This window comes from Pinus tabuliformis, chromosome 6 (genome assembly GCF_031772625.1).
Source record: "Pinus tabuliformis cultivar Carrire ecotype Pingquan chromosome 6, CPIR1, whole genome shotgun sequence".
NCBI lineage: Eukaryota > Viridiplantae > Streptophyta > Pinopsida > Pinales > Pinaceae > Pinus > Pinus tabuliformis.
In genome coordinates this window covers 963977791-963986112 of record NC_142292.1, presented here as the reverse complement: position 1 = coordinate 963986112, position 8322 = coordinate 963977791, and the positions used below count along the sequence as shown (strand labels likewise).

The following is an 8322-nucleotide window of genomic DNA, read 5'->3' as shown; positions in this document are numbered from 1 at the left end:
AGGGGCGTCAACATTTCATTCTGAGTACAGACCCATGAGATTACGTTCCTCTTCCATCGAAAATGACGCATATCCATTTCAGAATCATGGTGGCAAACCCTCAAACAAAGAAGTCATGGAGAATAGAAGTAATGAGTGCGTAGTGTCAGGCGAATTAGACGAAAACCAGGATTTGTTATATGAGGAATTTAGTAATCTTTCAGAAACCCAAACAGATGGTGTTCGACATAAGGATGGATTAGGAACCACAGATGATTCGAAGAGTGACACGGCACAGTTTGGGGTGGAGGGAAGGGCTTTGCAGGGGTTTAAGTGATGTTCCGATGTGGTGGGCAGGGTTGGGAAATGGTTCGAGGGCAGGACTGAAGACAAGGGAATTTGAGAAAGCTGAATAGTTCTTCAGGGACTAGTCTTCTGGGAAAATCTTTCTAGGAAATACTACAAATGTTTGTTCATCTAAATCAGAGCCTGATCGACAGCAACCGAAGGATTTCTTCTATATTAGTCGTCGGTGTGAAGTAAAAAATCATTTTGAGGACCCACTGGGTAAAAGGGACTGCTCTCCAAATAATTTTCCTGAAGGAGTGCTCATTAAAGGTTTATTAGTGATAAGTGCATGGATCCTTGCAGAGAGAATGATCAAGTTCAGAGGCCACGCAGTTCTTACATGTATAATACATTAATTGATACTTATGGGAAGGCAGGCCGCCTAAAAGAAGCTTCCAAGTTATTTTCTGAGATGTTAAAAGAAGGAATAGGCCCAAATGTTGTAACATTCAATACCATGATTCACATCTGTGGATCTTATGGATATCTTGACGAAGCAGATGCCCTTATGGTGAAAATGGAAGAGCTTATTCATGCTGTTTTGTCTTTTAACACACCCTGTATTCATGATGTTGTGTCTTTTAACATATCCTGTATTCATGTTGTTGTGTCTTTTAACATTTTGTAAAATTGTAACAGGTTATTTTTTTGGGAAATTTAAATCTATGCTCCTTGTATAGAGAAATTGTGGATAAAAGGGTACTAGTAGTTCTTTTAGTGTATAACAAAAATGCAAATAAAAAGACATTGGTCATTCCCTCCTCCAATATAAATTAAGGCTTTGAAAACAGACTGCAAGCTTTGGGTTTTTGAAGTGGGAAGTTTTGATATTTCCGCTTCACAATAATAAGAGTAATTAGGGTTTTGATATTTTATTTTGTATGACAAGAGAAAAGATGGGCATTATGGATGCTACTATTGTTGTTTCACCAGATAGATAGGCACTTGTATTCGACAGATACTGAATCTGTCAATTTTTCTCTTCATATTCTGGTCAGAGATTAGTTACATCTTATTTAGCATAAAGCATTTCCCACTAATGGCTTCGTTCAGTATAGATTAAGGCTTTGAAGGCAGTCTGCAAGCTATGGGGTTTTGAAGTGGGAAGTTTTGATGTTTCTGCTTCACAACAGGAAGGGTATTCAGGGTTTTGATTTTTTAATTTGTATGACAAAAGCAGAGGAGCGCATTATGGATGCTATTATTGTTGTTTCAGAAGATCAATCAGGGTCATCAGGTAACTTGCTCTGTCTCTGGACAGCTTTTATTTATTTATTTTTTCAGTTTTAACAACATTGCTGCATGTTAGAGTATATAACCCCTTTTTATTTCAGATGTGTTCATGTTATTGATTATGTTAGTTTTGTGATAAATGTGCAGACTGTAATGTCCTGTTTGGCACAAGCAAAGCAACAAAATGGTTCTGAGGATTGACTAAGATGAGAAATGATCAACTTCCTTTCCAGGCAAAAGTCTTACCACAGAATTTGGATACCCGCCTAAAGGCTAAAACTTGGCAGAGTAGGAGATAATTTTTTAGTGATGTTCAAGGTATCAAGTACAAAAACTAAGGTACTTTTTGTTTGGTTGCATTTTGAATGCTAAAGATCTGGATAAAGTTATGAAATCGAGTCATCTTTCAGTCCTTGTGAGTTGAAAAAGTCTTTTTATTTGATTACAAAATCATGTACTGGGAACAAATTATTTATTTCTCCTTTGTTATTTGTTTCCTGCTTCTGATGTCTTTTGAAAAAATCTCACTCCCTTTGTTGTTAGAACAATCGATCATAATCAGTATTTTCTGTTTGAGGAGACCAATTTGTTGGAAGATTATGGAAAGGGATTCAACATAAGGTGAATTACCAGTTTATCACTGCCTTTATTCAGTGATATTTCCCAAGTTGAATCTTGGTAAATATGTGATAGTCCCTTGCTTTTAATCACTGAATCCAGTGTTTGAACTTGAGTGGGTTTCTGTTCATCTGACTCTAGATCATAATTACATCGTGTTTAATATGTTGGAGATCGAGGGAGACCCTCGTACCTTGTGAAGAGTTTAACTATTTGCAATCATTGATTTAGAAGGAGTCCGTTGATATTTTTTTTACAAGCTTCTGTTAGAAAGGAATCAAGATAAGATGAATTGAAAAGTAATTCAATCTAAACATTGTAGGTTATGCATTTTAGGTCGCAGGCTGAATTAGCCCAGTTTTGAGGGTAATATCCAAGGACAAATAGTTTATCGTGTGGAAATATTTAAGCATGTATGTTACAACTAGAGTATTTTAAAAGTACTGCTTGAATTGAAACTTCAACCCAATTTTTGCAAACTTCAAAAATGACGCATATCCATTTCAGAATCATGGTGGCAAACCCTCAAACGAAGAAGTCATGGTTCCTGCAAAGCCCTTTGATGAGGGTACTGAAGGTTATAACATCTGGAATATAGCCATGTGTTTCTATTCCTTCAAACACTTTGAATGCATGATCCAGTCTACCTGTTTGATAGTGAGAATTGATAATAATGTTCAAAGTTATCAGATCTGGAACAATCTCTTTTTCGCCCATAAGTCTGTAAACAGACAGCGCTGATTCATGTCGACTTTTTCGGACTAGGGTACTTAACAAAAGGTTGCAGGTCATGAGAGAGGGGATATTCAGCTGAAGGCAGATGCTTGAAGGTGTCCACCGCCTCTTGAGGCCTGTTGGCGTGGCAGAGTTTTTTGATGCGCATGTCTGCAGAGGCATTGAATGCATGGAAGGGATGTTGAAACAGAAATACAAGCAACATTTTCAATCTGTACATGTTTCTCCAGGTACTGTAACTCCCAGATCATTTTTTATTTCTTGTGACAGTTGTAAAGGGGCGTCAACATTTCATTCTGAGTACAAACCCATGAGATTACGTTCCTCTTCCATCGAAAATGACGCATATCCATTTCAGAATCATGGTGGCAAACCCTCAAACAAAGAAGTCATGAAGAATAGAAGTAATGAGTGCTTAGTGTCAGGCGAATTAGACGAAAACCAGGATTTGTTATATGAGGAATTTAGTAATCTTTCAGAAACCCAAACAGATGGTGTTCGACATAAGGATGGATTAGGAACCACAGATGATTCGAAGAGTGACACGGCACAGTTTGGGGTGGAGGGAAGGGCTTTGCAGGGGTTTAAGTGATGTTCCGATGTGGTGGGCAGGGTTGGGAAATGGTTCGAGGGCAGGACTGAAGACAAGGGAATTTGAGAAAGCTGAATAGTTCTTCAGGGACTGGTCTTCTGGGAAAATCTTTCTAGGAAATACTACAAATGTTTGTTCATCTAAATCAGAGCCTGATCGACAGCAACCGAAGGATTTCTTCTATATTAGTCGTCGGTGTGAAGTAAAAAATCATTTTGAGGACCCACTGGGTAAAAGGGATTGCTCTCCAAATAATTTTCCTGAAGGAGTGCTCATTAAAGGGTTATTAGTGATAAGTGCATGGATCCTTGCACAGAGAATGATCAAGTTCAGAGGCCACGCAGTTCTTACATGTATAATACATTAATTGATACTTATGGGAAGGCAGGCCGCCTAAAAGAAGCTTCCAAGTTATTTTCTGAGATGTTAAAAGAAGGAATAGGCCCAAATGTTGTAACATTCAATACCATGATTCACATCTGTGGATCTTATGGATATCTTGACGAAGCAGATGCCCTTATGCTGAAAATGGAAGAGCTTATTCATGTTGTTGTGTCTTTTAACATACCCTGTATTCATGATGTTGTGTCTTTTAACATATCCTGTATTCATGTTGTTGTGTCTTTTAACATTTTGTAAAATTGTAACAGGTTATTTTTTTGGGAAATTTAAATCTATGCTCCTTGTATAGAGAAATTGTGGATAAAAGGGTACTAGTAGTTCTTTTAGTGTATAACAAAAATGAAAATAAAAAGACATTGGTCATTCCCTCCTCCAATATAAATTAAGGCTTTGAAAACAGACTGCAAGCTTTGGGTTTTTGAAGTGGGAAATTTTGATATTTCCGCTTCACAATAATAAGAGTAATTAGGGTTTTGATATTTTATTTTGTATGACAAGAGAAAAGATGGGCATTATGGATGCTACTATTGTTGTTTCACCAAATAGATAGGCACTTGTATTCGACAGATACTGAATCTGTCAATTTTTCTCTTCATATTCTGGTCAAAGATTAGTTACATCTTATTTAGCATAAAGCATTTCCCACTAATGGCTTCGTTCAGTATAGATTAAGGCTTTGAAGGCAGTCTGCAAGCTATGGGGTTTTGAAGTGGAAAGTTTTGATGTTTCTGCTTCACAACAGGAAGGGTATTCAGGGTTTTGATTTTTTAATTTGTATGACAAAAGCAGAGGAGCGCATTATGGATGCTATTATTGTTGTTTCAGAAGATCAATCAGGGTCATCAGGTAACTTGCTCTATCTCTGGACAACTTTTATTTATTTATTTTTTCAGTTTTAACAACATTGCTGCATGTTAGAGTATATAACCCCTTTTTATTTCAGATGTGTTCATGTTATTGATTATGTTAGTTTTGTGATAAATGTGCAGACTGTAATGTCCTGTTTGGCACAAGCAAAGCAGCAAAATGGTTCCGAGGATTGACTAAGATGAGAAATGATCAACTTCCTTTCCAGGCAAAAGTCTTACCACAGAATTGGGATACCCGCCTAAAGGCTAAAACTTGGCAGAGTAGGAGATAATTTTTTAGTGATGTTCAAGGTATCAAGTACAAAAACTAAGGTACTTTTTGTTTGGTTGCATTTTGAATGCTAAAGATCTGGATAAAGTTCTGAAATCGAGTCATCTTTCAGTCCTTGTGAGTTGAAAAAGTCTTTTTATTTGATTACAAAATCATGTACTGGGAACAAATTATTTATTTCTCCTCTGTTATTTGTTTCCTGCTTCTGATGTCTTTTGAAAAAATCTCACTCCCTTTGTTGTTAGAACAATCGATCATAATCAGTATTTTCTGTTTGAGGAGACCAATTTGTTGGAAGATTATGGAAAGGGATTCAACATAAGGTGAATTACCAGTTTATCACTGCCTTTATTCAGTGATATTTCCCAAGTTGAATCTTGGTAAATATGTGATAGTCCCTTGCTTTTAATCACTGAATCCAGTGTTTGAACTTGAGTGGGTTTCTGTTCATCTGACTCTAGATCATAATTGCATCGTGTTTAATATGTTGGAGATCGAGGGAGACCCTCGTACCTTGTGAAGAGTTTAACTATTTGCAATCATTGATTTAGAAGCAGTCCGTTGATATTTTTTTTACAGGCTTCTGTTAGAAAGGAATCAAGATAAGATGAATTGAAAAGTAATTCAATCTAAACATTGTAGGTTATGCATTTTAGGTCGCAGGCTGAATTAGCCTAGTTTTGAGGGTAATATCCAAGGACAAATAGTTTATCGTGTGGAAATATTTAAGCATGTATGTTACAACTAGAGTATTTTAAAAGTACTGCTTGAATTGAAACTTCAACCCAATTTTTGCATTGTGAGCAGTTTAGCAAGCTGAAACACTAACAACTTGTTTCTGTTTAACAAAGTTGAAGTTTTCTATGAAGCATACATGACTTGACATGCTTTATTAGTGTCTCTTTTTTCTTAGATTCCTTTCATTTTTGTTTGAATGGTCAATTATCTGGTGCCACTTTTATATTACTTTGGGCATGATTCCTATCTTATATATGGCTTTGAATTAGAAATCTCTATGTCTGATGGAGGCGTTTTCTTGATTTGGGCAGGCGATGTGCTATCTGGAACATCATCAAATGGCATGCATCATGCAGGTATACTTGAAGAATGGTTTGGATTTCATTGGTGGAATGGACGTGTTCTGATCCTAGTTCTCACCATAGTCCTTATTTTAGCTCCGTTGGTGTCTTTCAAGAGAGTGGGTAAGTCTGCTTTGCTCATCCTGATAAGCATTTTTTAGCACTGATTTTCAGATATATCATATTTCAGTTGGGCGTTTTCAGGGATTTGAATGTCTAGAAACTGTTGTAATTATATGAGGGGATTCAACATATCTTGCGAATGTCACATACTAATGGCATCTGCTTAACGATTTGTCTGACTTTTCATGTTGCCCTGTTAGAAATGGCATATGGAATATACATTCAAGGATGTGGATCATGGGTTATTCCTTAGGAGTTGTGATGTTCAAATCTTCATGCCTATATTGATGTGTTCATTTCCATGAATTTGCAAATTCTTTGAAATTCACTTCTTCATTATCAGTTGCACTTGCTGTTGTATTTGTTGTGATTATGGCTGGTATTGTGATTGTAAAGTTGTTCAGTGGCACCGTCAAAGCACCAAGATTGATACCAGATATTGTGGATTTTACTTCGTTCTTGAAGCTTTTCACTGTGGTGCCAGTTATTGTGACTGCTTACATCTGTCATTACAATGGTATGGATTATTTTCCTCCATCTCTGGTCCTGCAGTGTAGTATCTTAGAGTTCATTAGTTGAATTTGCATTTAAAATTATGTTATAATGAATTGTGATGTCTTTGCGCCATGCAGTTCATTCCATATACAATGAACTTGAGGACCCTTTAGAAATGCAGCCCATTGTTCGCACATCATTGGCATCGTGCTCAATTGTATACATAAGTACAAGCTTTTTTGGCTTTCTTCTATTTGGAGACCAGACCATGGATGATGTCCTGGCCAATTTTGACACCAACTTGGGAGTTCCCTACAGTGTTGTGCTGAATGACATTGTTCGTGTGACCTATGTTGTACATCTGATGCTGGTCTTTCCTCTCATTTTTTTGCCCTGGGACTTAATCTTGATGGGCTTGTCTTTCCAGCGAAAAAGCATCTTGTTTTGGATAATAAGAGGTTCATTTTGATCACTGCTGGGTTAATTGGAATCGTTTTCCTTGGGGCATCATTCATACCAAGTATCTGGGATGCATTTCAATTCACAGGGGCCACAGCAGCAGTTTGTATTGGGTTCATCTTCCCAGCTCCCGTTGCTCTCAGGTAGAAAAAAAGTTGTTTTTCATTTCTGGTTTCGTCTTTCACCTTGCTTGTATGTAACTTCTAACCTCAATTATTTTTTAATTGCAGAGACACCCATGGAATCTCAACCAGGAAGGACATATTTATTGCATTGTTCATGATTTTTCTGGCAGTGGTTTCAAGTTCAATTGCTATAGTGAGTGACATTAATTCTTTGTTCAACAAAGAGGAGGAAGGCCCTCCACGATCTTGAGAATGATTTTTTATGAGCAGGTGGTGCACATACATATAAAGATTATTTGGAACAGAACCGAGAAAAGAACGCTGATTTGGGAATTTTCTTATAGAATTGGTGGATATACTTTTGTAAAGCCTTGTATCATCCTGCCATGGTCGCTCGGCCTTCTAGTGAAAGATACTACTGTATTTGTAGTTGTAAACATTGAAAAGGAATATAGTTGATCTCACATCAATGATTGAGCGATTCAACTAATCATCCATGAATAGTTGAGAGCCTGTCAAGCGGAAGATTGAAGGTCTGGTTTCTGTCAATAATACTCAACCTCACATAAGTTTGAGGTGCACCAAAATGCATCCCACTGTGTGTGATGATTCCATTGCTCTTCAATAACTTCTCACAATCTTCATCCTCCTTTCCTTCACATTTTAGCCCTGCAAATGTTGCATTGATACAGACGGCCAGAGTAAGATTAATTAGTCCATTTTGCCAAGTATTTTCATTTCAACCATTTAAAGTAGAGACATCAACTCAGTTCCACCATTCATTGATGTCTCTACTTCAACAGACAGATAGACCCATTTGAAATATACATACCTTACATGACATGCATAAGTACCAGTCAAACTCCAAGCCATTGAGTACACACGTGCACACAAAAACAAGCATACACATACAGACCCAGAGAAACAGAGTACAAGGTCTGCCAACATTCAAGTTAAAGTGAGAAAGAAGAGGTAGCACAACAAATTGCATATA

General features: G+C 37.1%; 1 long non-coding RNA gene and 1 pseudogene across 3 annotated transcripts; both read left to right on the top strand.

Annotated features, from left to right (window-relative positions):
• The first annotated feature begins 4520 nt into the window (after window positions 1-4520).
• Window positions 4521-6204, top strand: LOC149262184 (uncharacterized). Of its 2 annotated transcripts, none has more exons than XR_016249070.1 (3): window positions 4521-4753; window positions 4897-5067; window positions 6097-6204. It is a non-coding gene; the product is annotated as an uncharacterized LOC149262184 (long non-coding RNA). The 2 variants fall into 2 exon arrangements; XR_016249068.1 differs by having other exon boundaries at window positions 4897-5088; window positions 6097-6202.
• Window positions 6205-6750: 546 nt separating this feature from the next.
• On the top strand, window positions 6751-7912 carry LOC149262183 (amino acid transporter AVT6A-like; annotated as a pseudogene). The gene is made up of 2 exons (XR_016249066.1): window positions 6751-7346; window positions 7434-7912. The product of XR_016249066.1 is annotated as an amino acid transporter AVT6A-like (transcript).
• Window positions 7913-8322: the final 410 nt, after the last annotated feature.